Source organism: Equus asinus, chromosome 1, assembly GCF_041296235.1.
Source record: "Equus asinus isolate D_3611 breed Donkey chromosome 1, EquAss-T2T_v2, whole genome shotgun sequence".
Taxonomy (NCBI): Eukaryota; Metazoa; Chordata; class Mammalia; order Perissodactyla; family Equidae; genus Equus; species Equus asinus.
The window spans coordinates 83,914,847-83,932,196 of record NC_091790.1 but is presented as its reverse complement, the minus strand read 5'-3'; positions in this window follow the sequence as shown (position 1 = coordinate 83,932,196).

Here is a 17,350-nt window from a genome sequence, read left to right as displayed (position 1 = left end):
AGATAGGCCCCAAAGCATCTTGCTTCCAGCTCTTTGGGAAGCTAAGAAACAACTCGCTCTGCACAGTGCTCTGACAGCCTACCGGGAACATCTATTCCAAAGGCCTGTGAAACGCAGTTTCTTTGCAGGTTCGATCTGGCTGAAGAAGAACTTCTGCTCTGGGTGTGCTACATTGCCTTAGAGCTCCAAGGCTCAAATCCTTGCCTTTTTTCCAAAGCCAGAGATAGGCGCCAAAGCATCCTGCTTCCGGCTCTTTGGGAAGCTAAGAACCAACTCGCTCGGCACAGTGCTCTTACAGCCTATGGGGAACATCTCTTACAAAGTCCTGTAAAACGCAGTTTCTTGGCAGGCATGATCTGGCTGAAGTAGAACTTCTGCTCTGGGTGTGCTACATTGCCCTAGAGCTTCAAGGCACAAAGTGCTGGATTGTTTCCAAAGACTGAGATAGGCCCCAAAGCATCTTGCTTCCAGCTCTTTGGGAAGGTAAGAAACAACTCTCTTTGCACAGTGCTCTTACAGCCTACCGGGAACATCTCTTCCATTGCCTGTGAAACGCACGTTTTTGAAGGCCCGATCTGGATGAAGTAGAACTTCTGCTCTTGGTGTGCTACATTGCCCTAGAGCTCCAAGGCTTAAAGCCCTGCCTTGTTTCCAAAGCCGGATATAGGCGCCAAAGCATCTTGCTTCCAGCTCTATGGGAAGCTATAAAACAACTCGCTCTGCACAGTGTTCTTACAGCCTATGGGGAACATCTCTTACAAGGTCCCGTTGAACGCAGTTTCTTGGCAGGCCTGATCTGGCTGAAGTAGAACTTCTGCTGTGAGTGGGCTACATTGCCCTAGAGCTTCAAGGCACAAAGTGCTGAATTGTTTCCAAAGACAGAGATAGGCCCCAAAGCATCTTGCTTCCAGCTCTTTGGGAAGCTAAGAAACAACTCGCTCTGCACAGTGCTCTGACAGCCTACCGGGAACATCTATTCCAAAGGCCTGTGAAACGCAGTTTCTTTGCAGGTTCGATCTGGCTGAAGAAGAACTTCTGCTCTGGGTGTGCTACATTGCCTTAGAGCTCCAAGGCTCAAATCCCTGCCTTGTTTCCAAAGCCAGAGATAGGCGCCAAAGCATCCTGCTTCCGGCTCTTTGGGAAGCTAAGAACCAACTCGCTCGGCACAGTGCTCTTACAGCCTATGGGGAACATCTCTTACAAAGTCCTGTAAAATGCAGTTTCTTGGCAGGCATGATCTGGCTGAAGTAGAACTTCTGCTCTGGGTGTGCTACATTGCCCTAGAGCTTCAAGGCACAAAGTGCTGGATTGTTTCGAAAGACTGAGATAGGCCCCAAAGCATCTTGCATCCAGCTCTTTGGGAAGGTAAGAACCAACTCTCTTTGCACAGTGCTCTTACAGCCTACCGGGAAGATCTCTTCCGAAGGCCTGTGAAAAGCACTTTCTTGGCAGGCCTGATCTGGCTGAAGTAGAACTTCTGCTCTGGGTGTGCTACATTGCCCTAGAGATTCAAGGCACAAAGCCCTGCCTTGTTTCCAAAGGGGAAGATAAGCCCCAAAGCATCTTGCTTCCAGCTCTTTGGGAAGCTACGAAACCACTCGCTCTGCATTGGACTCTTAGAGCCTACCTGGAACATCTCCTAGAAATGTCTGTGAAACGCAGTTTCATTGCAGGCCTGATCTTGCTGAAGTAGAACTCCTGCTCTGGGTCTGCTACATTGCCCTAGAGCTTCAAGGCACAACGTGCTTAATTGTTTCCAAAGACAGAGATAGGCCCCAAAGCATCTTGCTTCCACCTCTTTGGGAAGCTAAGAAGCAACTCTCTTTGCACAGTGGTCTTACAGCCTACCGGGAACATCTCTTCCAAAGGCCTGTGAAACGCACTTTCTTTGCAGGCCTTATCTGGCTGAAATAGAACTTCTGCTCTGGATGTGCTACATTGCCCTAGAGATTCCAGGCACAAAGCCCTGCCTTGTTTACAAAGGGGAAGATAAGCCCCAAAGCATCTTGCTTCCAGCTCTTTGGGAAGCTAAGAAACAACTCGCTCTGCATTGGGCTCTTAGAGCCTACTGGGAACATCTCCAAGAAATGTCTGTGAAACGCAGTTTCTTTTCAGGCCTGATGTGGCTGAAGTAGAACTCCTGCTCTGGGTCTGCTACATTGCCCTAGAGCTTCAAGGCACAACGTGCTGAATATTTTAGGAAGTTCTTTGATAGGCCACGAAGCATCTTGCTTCCAGCTCTATGGGAAGCTATGAAACAACTCGCTCTGCACAGTGTTCTTACAGCCCATGGGGAACTTCTCTTACAAAGTCATGGTGAATGCAGTTTCTTGGCAGGCCTGATCTGGCTGAAGTAGAACTTCTGCTGTGGGTGTGCTACATTGCCCTAGAGCTTCAAGGCACAAAGTGCTGAATTGTTTCCAAAGACAGAGATAGTCCCCAAAGCATCTTGCTTCCAGCTCTTTGGGAAGCTAAGAACCAACTCTCTTTGCACAATGCTCTTACAGCCTACCGGGAACATCTCTTCCAAAGGCCTGTGAAACGCAGTTTCTTGGCAGGTTCGATCGGGCTGAAGTAGAACTTCTGCTCTTGGTGTGATACATTGCCCAAGAGCTCCAAGCCTCAAAGCCCTGCCTTGTTTCCAAAGACAGAGATAGGCCCCAAAGCATCTTGCTTCCAGCTCTTTGGGAAGCTAAGAACGAACTCGCTCTGCACAGTGCTCTTACAGCCTACCGGGAACATGTCTTCCAAAGGCCTGTGAAACGCACTTTCTTTGCAGGCCTGATCTGGCTGAAGTAGAACTTCTGCATTGGGTGTGCTACATTGCCCTAGAGCTCCAAGGCTCAAAGCCCTGCCTTGTTTCCAAAGGGGAAGATGTGCCCCAAAGCATCTTGTTTCCAGCTCCTTGGGAATCTAAGAAACAACTCGCTCTGCATTGGGCTCTTAGAGCTCCGGGAACATCTCCTAGAAATGTCTGTGAAACGCAGTTTCTTGGCAGGCGTAATCTGGCTGAAGTAGAACTCCTGCTCTGGGTCTGCTACATTGCCCTAGAGCTTCAAGGCACTACGTGCTGAATATTTTAGGAAGTTCTTTGATAGGCCACGAAGCATCTTGCTTCCAGCTCTATGGGAAGCTATGAAACAACTCGCTCTGCACAGTGTTCTTACAGCCCATGGGAAACATCTCTTACAAAGTCATGGTGAATGCAGTTTCTTGGCAGGCCTGATCTGGCTGAAGTAGAACTTCTGCTGTGGGTGTGCTACGTTGCCCTAGAGCTTCAAGGCACAAAGTGCTGAATTGTTTCCAAAGACAGAGATTGGCCCCAAAGTATCTTGCTTCCAGCTCTTTGGGAAGTTAAGAAGCAACTCTCTTTGCACAGTGCTCTTACAGCCTACCGGGAACATCTCTTCCAAAGGCCTGTGAAACGCACTTTCTTGGCAGGCCTGATCTGGCTGAAGTAGAAGTTCTGCTCTGGGTGTGCTACATTGCCCTAGAGATTCAAGGCACAAAGCCCTGCCTTGTTTCCAAAGGGGAAGATAAGCCCCAAAGCATCTTGCTTCCAGCTCTTTGGGAAGATAAGAAACAACTCGCTCTGCATTGGGCTCTTACAGGCTATGGGGAACATCCCTTACAAAGGGCTGTGAAACGCAGTTTCTTTGCAGGCCTGATCTGGCAGAAGTAGAAGTCCTGCTCTCTGGCTGCTACATTGCCCTAGAGCTTCAAGGCACAAAGTGCTGAATTGTTTCCAAAGACAGAGATAGGCCCCAAAGCATCTTGCTTCCAGCTCTTTGGGAAGCTAAGAAACAACTCGCTCTGCACAGTGCTCTGACAGCCTACCGGGAACATCTATTCCAAAGGCCTGTGAAACGCAGTTTCTTTGCAGGTTCGATCTGGCTGAAGAACTTCTGCTCTGGGTGTGCTACATTGCCTTAGAGCTCCAAGGCTCAAATCCCTGCCTTTTTTCCAAAGCCAGAGATAGGCACCAAAGCATCCTGCTTCCGGCTCTTTGGGAAGCTAAGAACCAACTCGCTCGGCACAGTGCTCTTACAGCCTATGGGGAACATCTCTTACAAAGTCCTGTAAAACGCAGTTTCTTGGCAGGCATGATCTGGCTGAAGTAGAACTTCTGCTCTGGGTGTGCTACATTGCCCTAGAGCTTCAAGGCACAAAGTGCTGGATTGTTTCCAAAGACTGAGATAGGCCCCAAAGCATCTTGCTTCCAGCTCTTTGGGAAGCTACGAAACCACTCGCTCTGCATTGGACTCTTAGAGCCTACCTGGAACATCTCCTAGAAATGTCTGTGAAACGCAGTTTCATTGCAGGCCTGATCTTGCTGAAGTAGAACTCCTGCTCTGGGTCTGCTACATTGCCCTAGAGCTTCAAGGCACAACGTGCTTAATTGTTTCCAAAGACAGAGATAGGCCCCAAAGCATCTTGCTTCCACCTCTTTGGGAAGCTAAGAAGCAACTCTCTTTGCACAGTGGTCTTACAGCCTACCGGGAACATCTCTTCCAAAGGCCTGTGAAACGCACTTTCTTTGCAGGCCTTATCTGGCTGAAATAGAACTTCTGCTCTGGATGTGCTACATTGCCCTAGAGATTCCAGGCACAAAGCCCTGCCTTGTTTACAAAGGGGAAGATAAGCCCCAAAGCATCTTGCTTCCAGCTCTTTGGGAAGCTAAGAAACAACTCGCTCTGCATTGGGCTCTTAGAGCCTACTGGGAACATCTCCAAGAAATGTCTGTGAAACGCAGTTTCTTTTCAGGCCTGATGTGGCTGAAGTAGAACTCCTGCTCTGGGTCTGCTACATTGCCCTAGAGTTTCAAGGCACAACGTGCTGAATATTTTAGGAAGTTCTTTGATAGGCCACGAAGCATCTTGCTTCCAGCTCTATGGGAAGCTATGAAACAACTCGCTCTGCACAGTGTTCTTACAGCCCATGGGGAACTTCTCTTACAAAGTCATGGTGAATGCAGTTTCTTGGCAGGCCTGATCTGGCTGAAGTAGAAATTCTGCTGTGGGTGTGCTACATTGCCCTAGAGCTTCAAGGCACAAAGTGCTGAATTGTTTCCAAAGACAGAGATAGTCCCCAAAGCATCTTGCTTCCAGCTCTTTGGGAAGCTAAGAACCAACTCTCTTTGCACAATGCTCTTACAGCCTACCGGGAACATCTCTTCCAAAGGCCTGTGAAACGCACTTTCTTGGCAGGCCTGATCTGGCTGAAGTAGAACTTCTGCTGTGGGTGTGCTACATTGCCCTAGAGATTCAAGGCACAAAGCCCTGCCTTGTTTCCAAAGGGGAAGATAAGCCCCAAAGCATCTTGCTTCCAGCTCTTTGGGAAGCTAAGAAACAACTCGCTCTGCACAGTGCTCTGACAGCCTACCGGGAACATCTATTCCAAAGGCCTGTGAAACGAAGTTTCATTGCAGGTCCGATCGGGCTGAATTAGAACTTCTGCTCTTGGTGTGCTACATTGCCTGAGAGCTCCAATCCTCAAAGCCCTGCCTTGTTTCCAAAGACGGAGATAGGCCCCAAAGCATCTTGCATCCAGCTCTTTGGGAAGCTAAGAACCAACTCTCTTTGCACAGTGCTCTTACAGCCTACCGGGAACATCTCTTCCGAAGGCCTGTGAAACGCACTTTCTTGGCAGGCCTGATCTGGCTGAAGTAGAACTTCTGCTCTGGGTGTGCTACATTGCCCTAGAGATTCAAGGCACAAAGCCCTGCCTTGTTTCCAAAGGGGAAGATAAGCCCCAAAGCATCTTGCTTCCAGCTCTTTGGGAAGCTACAAAACCACTCGCTCTGCATTGGACTCTTAGAGCCTACCCGGAACATCTCCTAAAAATGTCTGTGAAACGCAGTTTCTTTGCAGGCCTGATCTGGCAGAAGTAGATCTCCTGCTCTGGGTCTGCTACATTGCCCTAGAGCTTCAAGGCACAACGTGCTGAATATTTTAGGAAGTTCTTTGATAGGCCACGAAGCATCTTGCTTCCAGCTCTATGGGAAGCTATGAAACAACTCGCTCTGCACAGTGTTCTTGCAGCCCATGGGGAACATCTCTTACAAAGTCATGGTGAATGCAGTTTCTTGGCAGGCCTGATCTGGCTGAAGTAGAAATTCTGCCCTGGTGTGCTACATTGCCCTAGAGCTCCAAGGCTCAAAGCCCTGCCTTGTTTCCAAAGCTGAAGATAGGCCCCAAAGCATCTTGCTTCCAGCTCTTTGCGAAGCTAAGAAACAACTCGCTCTGCATTGGGCTCTTACAGCCTACCGGGAACATGCGTTACAAAGGGCTGTGAAACGCAGTTTCTTTGCGGGCCTGACCTGGCTGAAGTAGAACTTCTGCTGTGGGTGTGCTACATTGCCCTAGAGCTTCAAGGCACAAAGTGCTGAATTGTTTCCAAAGACAGAGATAGGCCCCAAAGCATCTTGCTTCCAGCTCTTTGGGAAGCTAAGAAGCAACTCTCTTCGCACAGTGGTCTTACAGCCTACCGGGAACATCTCTTCCAAAGGCCTGTGAAACGCACTTTTGTGAAGGCCCGATCTGGATGAAGTAGAACTTCTGCTCTTGGTGTGCTACATTGCCCTAGAGCTGCAAGGCTCAAAGCCGTGCCTTGTTTCCAAAGCTGGAGATTGGCCCCAAAGCATCTTCCTTCCAGCTCTTTGGGAAGCTAAGAAACAACTCGCTCTGCACAGTGCTCTGACAGCCTACCGGGAACATCTATTCCAAAGGCCTGTGAAACGCAGTTTCATTGCAGGTTCGATCGGGCTGAAGTAGAACTTCTGCTCTTGGTGTGCTACATTGCCCTAGAGCTCCAATCCTCAAAGCCCTGCCTTGTTTCCAAAGACGGAGATAGGCCCCAAAGCATCTTGCTTCCAGCTCTTTGGGAAGCTAAGAACCAACTCTCTTTGCACAGTGCTCTTACAGCCTACCGGGAACATCTCTTCCGAAGGCCTGTGAAAAGCACTTTCTTGGCAGGCCTGATCTGGCTGAAGTAGAACTTCTGCTCTGGGTGTGCTACATTGCCCTAGAGATTCAAGGCACAAAGCCCTGCCTTGTTTCCAAAGGGGAAGATAAGCCCCAAAGCATGTTGCTTCCAGCTCTTTGGGAAGCTACGAAACCACTCGCTCTGCATTGGACTCTTAGAGCCTACCCGGAACATCTCCTAGAAATGTCTGTGAAACGCAGTTTCATTGCAGGCCTGATCTTGCTGAAGTAGAACTCCTGCTCTGTGTCTGCTACATTGCCCTAGAGCTTCAAGGCACAACGTGCTTAATTGTTTCCAAAGACAGAGATAGGCCCGAAAGCATCTTGCTTCCAGCTCTTTGGGAAGGTAAGAAACAACTCTCTTTGCACAGTGCTCTTACAGCCTACCGGGAACATCTCTTCCATAGGACTGTGAAACGCACTTTTTTGAAGGCCCGATCTGGATGAAGTAGAACTTCTGCTCTTGGTGTGCTACATTGCCCTAGAGCTCCAAGGCTCAAAGCCCTGCCTTGTTTCCAAAGCCGGAGATAGGCGCCAAAGCATCTTGCTTCCAGCTCTATGAGAAGCTATGAAACAACTCGCTCTGCACAGTGTTCTTACAGCCTATGGGGAACATCTCTTACAAAGTCCTGTTGAACGCAGTTTGTTGGCAGGCCTGATCTGGCTGAAGTAGAACTTCTGCTGTGAGTGAGCTACATTGCCCTAGAGCTTCAAGGCGCAAAGTGCTGAATTGTTTCCAAAGACAGAGATAGGCCCCAAAGCATCTTGCTTCCAGCTCTTTGGGAAGCTAAGAGGCAACTCTCTTTGCACAGTGCTCTTACAGCCTACCGGGAACATGTCTTCCAAAGGCCTGTGAAACGCAGTTTCTTTGCAGGTTCGATCGGGCTGAAGTAGAACTTCTGCTCTTGGTGTGATACATTGCCCTAGAGCTCCAAGCCTCAAAGCCCCGCCTTGTTTCCAAAGACGGAGATAGGCCCCAAAGCATCTTGCTTCCAGCTCTTTGGTAAGCTAAGAACGAACTCGCTCTGCACAGTGCTCTTACAGCCTACCGGGAACATGTCTTCCAAAGGCCTGTGAAACGCACTTTCTTTGCAGGCCTGATCTGGCTGAAGTAGAACTTCTGCATTGGGTGTGCTACATTGCCCTAGAGCTCCAAGGCTCAAAGCCCTGCCTTGTTTCCAAAGGGGAAGATAAGCCGCAAAGCATCTTGTTTCCAGCTCTTTGGGAACCTAAGAAACAACTCGCTCTGCATTGGGCTCTTAGAGCCCCGGGAACATCTCCTAGAAATGCCTGTGAAACGCAGTTTCTTGGCAGGCGTAATCTGGCTGAAGTAGAACTCCTGCTCTGGGTCTGCTACATTGCCCTAGAGCTTCAAGGCACTACGTGCTGAATATTTTAGGAAGTTCTTTGATAGGCCACGAAGCATCTTGCTTCCAGCTCTATGGGAAGCTATGAAACAACTCGCTCTGCACAGTGTTCTTACAGCCCATGGGGAACATCTCTTACAAAGTCATGGTGAATGCAGTTTCTTGGCAGGCCTGATCTGGCTGAAGTAGAACTTCTGCTGTGGGTGTGCTACGTTGCCCTAGAGCTTCAAGGCACAAAGTGCTGAATTGTTTGCAAAGACAGAGATTGGCCCCAAAGCATCTTGCTTCCAGCTCTTTGGGAAGTTAAGAAGCAACTCTCTTTGCACAGTGCTCTTACAGTCTACCGGGAACATCTCTTCCAAAGGCCTGTGAAACACACTTTCTTTGCAGGCCCAATCTGGATGAAGTAGAACTTCTGCTTTTGGTGTGCTACATTGACCTAGAGCTCCAAGGTTCAAAGCCCTGCCTTGTTTCCAAAGGGGAAGATAAGCCCCAAAGCATCTTGCTTCCAGCTCTTTGGGAAGATAAGAAACAACTCGCTCTGCATTGGGCTCTTACAGCCTACCGGGAACATCCCTTACAAAGGGCTGTGAAACGCAGTTTCTTTGCAGGCCTGATCTGGCAGAAGTAGAACTTTTGCTCTGGGTGTGCTACATTGCCCTAGAGCTTCAAGGCACAAAGTGCTGAATTGTTTCCAAAGACAGAGATAGGCCCCAAAGCATCTTGCTTCCAGCTCTTTGGGAAGCTAAGAAACAACTCGCTCTGCACAGTGCTCTGACAGCCTACCGGGAACATCTATTCCAAAGGCCTGTGAAACGCAGTTTCTTTGCAGGTTCGATCTGGCTGAAGAAGAACTTCTGCTCTGGGTGTGCTACATTGCCTTAGAGCTCCAAGGCTCAAATCCCTGCCTTGTTTCCAAAGCCAGAGATAGGCGCCAAAGCATCCTGCTTCCGGCTCTTTGGGAAGCGAAGAACCAACTCGCTCGGCACAGTGCTCTTACAGCCTATGGGGAACATCTCTTACAAAGTCCTGTAAAACGCAGTTTCTTGGCAGGCATGATCTGGCTGAAGTAGAACTTCTGCTATGGGTGTGCTACATTGCCCTAGAGCTTCAAGGCACAAAGTGCTGGATTGTTTCCAAAGACAGAGATAGGCCCCAAAGCATCTTGCTTCCAGCTCTTTGGGAAGGTAAGAAACAACTCTCTTTGCACAGTGCTCTTACAGCCTACCGGGAACATCTCTTCCATAGGACTGTGAAATGCACTTTTTTGAAGGCCCGATCTGGATGAAGTAGAACTTCTGCTCTTGGTGTGCTACATTGCCCTAGAGCTCCAAGGCTCAAAGCCCTGCCTTGTTTCCAAAGCCGGAGATAGGCGCCAAAGCATCTTGCTTCCAGCTCTATGAGAAGCTATGAAACAACTCGCTCTGCACAGTGTTCTTACAGCCTATGGGGAACATCTCTTACAAAGTCCTGTTGAACGCAGTTTCTTGGCAGGCCTGATCTGGCTGAAGTAGAACTTCTGCTGTGAGTGAGCTACATTGTCCTAGAGCTTCAAGGCGCAAAGTGCTGAATTGTTTCCAAAGACAGAGATAGGCGCCAAAGCATCTTGCTTCCAGCTCTTTGGGAAGCTAAGAGGCAACTCTCTTTGCACAGTGCTCTTACAGCCTACCGGGAACATCTCTTCCAAAGGCCTGTGAAACGCAGTTTCTTTGCAGGTTCGATCGGGCTGAAGTAGAACTTCTGCTCTTGGTGTGATACATTGCCCAAGAGCTCCAAGCCTCAAAGCCCTGCCTTGTTTCCAAAGACAGAGATAGGCCCCAAAGCATCTTGCTTCCAGCTCTTTGGGAAGCTAAGAACGAACTCGCTCTGCACAGTGCTCTTACAGCCTACCGGGAACATGTCTTCCAAAGGCCTGTGAAACGCACTTTCTTTGCAGGCCTGATCTGGCTGAAGTAGAACTTCTGCATTGGGTGTGCTACATTGCCCTAGAGCTCCAAGGCTCAAAGCCCTGCCTTGTTTCCAAAGGGGAAGATGTGCCCCAAAGCATCTTGTTTCCAGCTCCTTGGGAATCTAAGAAACAACTCGCTCTGCATTGGGCTCTTAGAGCTCCGGGAACATCTCCTAGAAATGTCTGTGAAACGCAGTTTCTTGGCAGGCGTAATCTGGCTGAAGTAGAACTCCTGCTCTGGGTCTGCTACATTGCCCTAGAGCTTCAAGGCACTACGTGCTGAATATTTTAGGAAGTTCTTTGATAGGCCACGAAGCATCTTGCTTCCAGCTCTATGGGAAGCTATGAAACAACTCGCTCTGCACAGTGTTCTTACAGCCCATGGAAAACATCTCTTACAAAGTCATGGTGAATGCAGTTTCTTGGCAGGCCTGATCTGGCTGAAGTAGAACTTCTGCTGTGTGTGTGCTACGTTGCCCTAGAGCTTCAAGGCACAAAGTGCTGAATTGTTTCCAAAGACAGAGATTGGCCCCAAAGTATCTTGCTTCCAGCTCTTTGGGAAGTTAAGAAGCAACTCTCTTTGCACAGTGCTCTTACAGCCTACCGGGAACATCTCTTCCAAAGGCCTGTGAAACGCACTTTCTTGGCAGGCCTGATCTGGCTGAAGTAGAAGTTCTGCTCTGGGTGTGCTACATTGCCCTAGAGATTCAAGGCACAAAGCCCTGCCTTGTTTCCAAAGGGGAAGATAAGCCCCAAAGCATCTTGCTTCCAGCTCTTTGGGAAGATAAGAAACAACTCACTCTGCATTGGGCTCTTACAGGCTACGGGGAACATCCCTTACAAAGGGCTGTGAAACGCAGTTTCTTTGCAGGCCTGCTCTGGCAGAAGTAGAAGTCCTGCTCTCTGGCTGCTACATTGCCCTAGAGCTTCAAGGCAAAAAGTGCTGAATTGTTTCCAAAGACAGAGATAGGCCCCAAAGCATCTTGCTTCCAGCTCTTTGGGAAGCTAAGAAACAACTCGCTCTGCACAGTGCTCTGACAGCCTACCGGGAACATCTATTCCAAAGGCCTGTGAAACGCAGTTTCTTTGCAGGTTCGATCTGGCTGAAGAAGAACTTCTGCTCTGGGTGTGCTACATTGCCTTAGAGCTCCAAGGCTCAAATCCCTGCCTTGTTTCCAAAGCCAGAGATAGGCGCCAAAGCATCCAGCTTCCGGCTCTTTGGGAAGCGAAGAACCAACTCGCTCGGCACAGTGCTCTTACAGCCTATGGGGAACATCTCTTACAAAGTCCTGTAAAATGCAGTTTCTTGGCAGGCATGATCTGGCTGAAGTAGAACTTCTACTCTGGGTGTGCTACATTGCCCTAGAGCTTCAAGGCACAAAGTGCTGGATTGTTTCCAAAGACTGAGATAGGCCCCAAAGCATCTTGCTTCCAGCTCTTTTGGAAGGTAAGAAACAACTCTCTTTGCACAGTGCTCTTACAGCCTACCGGGAAGATCTCTTCCATAGGCCTGTGAAACGCACTTTTTTGAAGGCCCGATCTGGATGAAGTAGAACTTCTGCTCTTGGTGTGCTACATTGCCCTAGAGCTCCAAGGCTTAAAGCCCTGCCTTGTTTCCAAAGCCGGAGATAGGCGCCAAAGCATCTTGCTTCCAGCTCTTTGGGAAGCTAAGAAACAACTCGCTCTGCACAGTGCTCTGACAGCCTACGGGGAACATCTATTCCAAAGGCCTGTGAAACGCAGTTTCTTTGCAGGTTCGATCTGGCTGAAGAAGAACTTCTGCTCTGGGTGTGCTACATTGCCCTAGAGATTCAAGGCACAAAGCCCTGCCTTGTTTCCAAAGGGGAAGATAAGCCCCAAAGCATCTTGCTTCCAGCTCTTTGGGAAGCTAAGAAACAACTCGCTCTGCATTGGGCTCTTAGAGCCTACCGGGAAAATCTCTTAGAAATGTCTGTGAAATGCAGTTTCTTCGCAGGCCTGATCTGGCTGAAGTAGAACTCCTGCTCTGGGTCTGCTACATTGCCATAGAGATTCAAGGCACAACGTGCTGAATATTTTAGGAAGTTCCTTGATAGGCCACGAAGCATCTTGCTTGCAGCTCTATGGGAAGCTATGAAACAACTCGCTCTGCACAGTGTTCTTACAGCCTATGGGGAACATCTCTTACAAAGTCCTTTATAACGCAGTTTCTTGGCAGGCATGATCGGGCTGAAGTAGAACTTCTGCTCTGGGTGTGCTACATTGCCCTAGAGATTCAAGGCACAAAGCCCTGCCTTGTTTCCAAAGGGGAAGATAAGCCCCAAAGCATCTTGCTTCCAGCTCTTTGGGAAGCTAAGAAACAACTCGCTCTGCATTGGGCTCTTAGAGCCTACCGGGAAAATCTCTTAGAAATGTCTGTGAAATGCAGTTTCTTCGCAGGCCTGATCTGGCTGAAGTAGAACTCCTGCTCTGGGTCTGCTACATTGCCATAGAGATTCAAGGCACAACGTGCTGAATATTTTAGGAAGTTCCTTGATAGGCCACGAAGCATCTTGCTTGCAGCTCTATGGGAAGCTATGAAACAACTCGCTCTGCACAGTGTTCTTACAGCCTATGGGGAACATCTCTTACAAAGTCCTTTATAACGCAGTTTCTTGGCAGGCATGATCGGGCTGAAGTAGAACTTCTGCTCTGGGTGTGCTACATTGCCCTAGAGATTCAAGGCACAAAGCCCTGCCTTGTTTCCAAAGGGGAAGATAAGCCCCAAAGCATCTTGCTTCCAGCTCTTTGGGAAGCTAAGAAACAACTCGCTCTGCATTGGGCTCTTAGAGCCTACCGGGAAAATCTCTTAGAAATGTCTGTGAAATGCAGTTTCTTCGCAGGCCTGATCTGGCTGAAGTAGAACTCCTGCTCTGGGTCTGCTACATTGCCATAGAGATTCAAGGCACAACGTGCTGAATATTTTAGGAAGTTCCTTGATAGGCCACGAAGCATCTTGCTTGCAGCTCTATGGGAAGCTATAAAACAACTCGCTCTGCACAGTGTTCTTACAGCCTATGGGGAACATCTCTTACAAAGTCCTTTATAACGCAGTTTCTTGGCAGGCATGATCGGGCTGAAGTAGAACTTCTGCTCTGAGTGTGCTACATTGCCCTAGAGCTTCATGGCACAAAGTGCTGAATTGTTTCCAAAGACAGAGATAGGCCCCAAAGCATCTTGCTTCCAGCTCTTTGCGAAGCTAAGAATCAACTCGCTGTGCACAGTGCTCTTACAGCCTACCGGGAACATCTCTTCCAAAGGCCTGTGAAACACACTTTCATTGCAGGCCAAATCTGGATGAAGTAGAACTTCTGCTTTTGGTTTGCTACATTGCCCTAGAGCTCCAAGGTTCAAAGCCCTGCCTTGTTGCCAAAGGGGAAGATAAGCCCCAAAGCATCTTGCTTCCAGCTCTTTGGGAAGATAAGAAACAACTCGCTCTGCATTGGGCTCTTACAGCCTACCGGGAACATCCCTTACAAAAGGCTGTGAAACGCAGTTTCTTTGCAGGCCTGCTCTGGCAGAAGTAGAAGTCCTGCTCTCTGGCTGCTACATTGCCCTAGAGCTTCAAGGCAAAAAGTGCTGAATTGTTTCCAAAGACAGAGATAGGCCCCAAAGCATCTTGCTTCCAGCTCTTTGGGAAGGTAAGAAACAACTCTCTTTGCACAGTGCTCTGACAGCCTACCGGGAACATCTCTTCCATAGGCCTGTGAAACGCACTTTTTTGAAGGCCCGATCTGGATGAAGTAGAACTTCTGCTCTTGGTGTGCTACATTGCCCTAGAGCTCCAAGGCTTAAAGCCCTGCCTTGTTTCCAAAGCCGGAGATAGGCGCCAAAGCATCTTGCTTCCAGCTCTATGGGAAGCTATGAAACAACTCGCTCTGCACAGTGTTCTTACAGCCTACCGGGAACATGCGTTACAAAGGGCTGTGAAACGCAGTTTCTTTGCGGGCCTGATCTGGCTGAAGTAGAACTTCTGCTGTGGGTGTGCTACATTGCCCTAGAGCTTCAAGGCACAAAGTGCTGAATTGTTTCCAAAGACAGAGATAGGCCCCAAAGCATCTTGCTTCCAGCTCTTTGGGAAGCTAAGAAGCAACTCTCTTTGCACAGTGGTCTTACAGCCTACCGGGAACATCTCTTCCAAAGGCCTGTGAAACGCACTTTTGTGAAGGCCCGATCTGGATGAAGTAGAACTTCTGCTCTTGGTGTGCTACATTGCCCTAGAGCTGCAAGGCTCAAAGCCGTGCCTTGTTTCCAAAGCTGGAGATTGGCCCCAAAGCATCTTCCTTCCAGCTCTCTGGGAAGCTAAGAAACAACTCGCTCTGCACAGTGCTCTGACAGCCTACCGGGAACATCTATTCCAAAGGCCTGTGAAACGCAGTTTCATTGCAGGTTCGATCGGGCTGAAGTAGAACTTCTGCTCTTGGTGTGCTACATTGCCCTAGAGCTCCAATCCTAAAAGCCCTGCCTTGTTTCCAAAGACGGAGATAGGCCCCAAAGCATCTTGCTTCCAGCTCTTTGGGAAGCTAAGAACCAACTCTCTTTGCACAGTGCTCTTACAGCCTACCGGGAACATCTCTTCCGAAGGCCTGTGAAAAGCACTTTCTTGGCAGGCCTGATCTGGCTGAAGTAGAACTTCTGCTCTGGGTGTGCTACATTGCCCTAGAGATTCAAGGCACAAAGCCCTGCCTTGTTTCCAAAGGGGAAGATAAGCCCCAAAGCATCTTGCTTCCAGCTCTTTGGGAAGCTACGAAACCACTCGCTCTGCATTGGACTCTTAGAGCCTACCCGGAACATCTCCTAGAAATGTCTGTGAAACGCAGTTTCATTGCAGGCCTGATCTTGCTGAAGTAGAACTCCTGCTCTGGGTCTGCTACATTGCCCTAGAGCTTCAAGGCACAACGTGCTTAATTGTTTCCAAAGACAGAGATAGGCCCCAAAGCATCTTGCTTCCACCTCTTTGGGAAGCTAAGAAGCAACTCTCTTTGCACAGTGGTCTTACAGCCTCCCGGGAACATCTCTTCCAAAGGCCTGTGAAACGCACTTTCTTTGCAGGCCTTATCTGGCTGAAATAGATCTTCTGCTCTGGGTGTGCTACATTGCCCTAGAGATTAAAGGCACAAAGCCCTGCCTTGTTTCCAAAGGGGAAGATAAGCCCCAAAGCATCTTGCTTCCAGCTCTTTGGGAAGATAAGAAACAACTCGCTCTGCATTGGGCTCTTAGAGCCTACTGGGAACATCTCCAAGAAATGTCTGTAAAACGCAGTTTCTTGGCAGGCCTGATGTGGCTGAAGTTGAACTCCTGCTCTGGGTCTGCTACATTGCCCTAGAGCTTCAAGGCACAACGTGCTGAATATTTTAGGAAGTTCTTTGATAGGCCACGAAGCATCTTGCTTCCAGCTGTATGGGAAGCTATGAAACAACTCGCTCTGCACAGTGTTCTTACAGCCCATGGGGAACATCTCTTACAAAGTCATGGTGAATGCAGTTTCTTGGCAGGCCTGATCTGGCTGAAGTAGAAATTCTGCTGTGGGTGTGCTACATTGCCCTAGAGCTTCAAGGCACAAAGTGCTGAATTGTTTCCAAAGACAGAGATAGTCCCCAAAGCATCTTGCTTCCAGCTCTTTGGGAAGCTAAGAACCAACTCTCTTTGCACAAAGCTCTTACAGCCTACCGGAAACATCTCTTCCAAAGGCCTGTGAAACGCACTTTCTTGGCAGGCCGGATCTGGCTGAAGTAGAACTTCTGCTCTGGGTGTGCTACATTGCCCTAGAGATTCAAGGCACACAGCCCTGCCTTGTTTCCAAAGGGGAAGATAAGCCCCAAAGCATCTTGCTTCCAGCTCTTTGGGAAGCTAAGAAACCACTCGCTCTGCATTGGGCTCTTAGAGCCTACCCGGAACATCTCCTAAAAATGTCTGTGAAACGCAGTTTCTTTGCAGGCCTGATCTGGCAGAAGTAGAACTCCTGCTCTGGGTCTGCTACATTGCCCTAGAGCTTCAAGGCACAACGTGCTGAATATTTTAGGAAGTTCTTTGATAGGCCATGAAGAATCTTGCTTCCAGCTCTATGGGAAGCTATGAAACAACTCGCTCTGCACAGTGTTCTTACAGCCCATGGGGAACATCTCTTACAAAGTCATGGTGAATGCAGTTTCTTGGCAGGCCTGATCTGGCTGAAGTAGAAATTCTGCCCTTGGTGTGCTACATTGCCCTAGAGCTCCAAGGCTCAAAGCCCTGCCTTGTTTCCAAAGCTGGAGATAGGCCCCAAAGCATCTTGCTTCCAGCTCTTTGCGAAGCTAAGAAACAACTCGCTCTGCATTGGGCTCTTACAGCCTACCGGGAACATGCGTTACAAAGGGCTGTGAAACGCAGTTTCTTTGCGGGCCTGATATGGCTGAAGTAGAACTTCTGCTGTGGGTGTGCTACATTGCCCTAGAGCTTCAAGGCACAAAGTGCTGAATTGTTTCCAAAGACAGAGATAGGCCCCAAAGCATCTTGCTTCCAGCTCTTTGGGAAGCTAAGAAGCAACTCTCTTTGCACAGTGGTCTTACAGCCTACCGGGAACATCTCTTCCAAAGGCCTGTGAAACGCAGTTTTGTGAAGGCCCGATCTGGATGAAGTAGAACTTCTGCTCTTGGTGTGCTACATTGCCCTAGAGCTGCAAGGCTCAAAGCCGTGCCTTGTTTCCAAAGCTGGAGATTGGCCCCAAAGCATCTTCCTTCCAGCTCTTTGGGAAGCTAAGAAACAACTCGCTCTGCACAGTGCTCTGACAGCCAACCGGGAACATCTATTCCAAAGGCCTGTGAAACGCAGTTTCATTGCAGGTTCGATCGGGCTGAAGTAGAACTTCTGCTCTTGGTGTGCTACATTGCCCTAGAGCTCCAATCCTCAAAGCCCTGCCTTGTTTCCAAAGACGGAGATAGGCCCCAAAGCATCTTGCTTCCAGCTCTTTGGGAAGCTAAGAACCAACTCTCTTTGGACAGTGCTCTTACAGCCTACCGGGAACATCTCTTCCGAAGGCCTGTGAAAAGCACTTT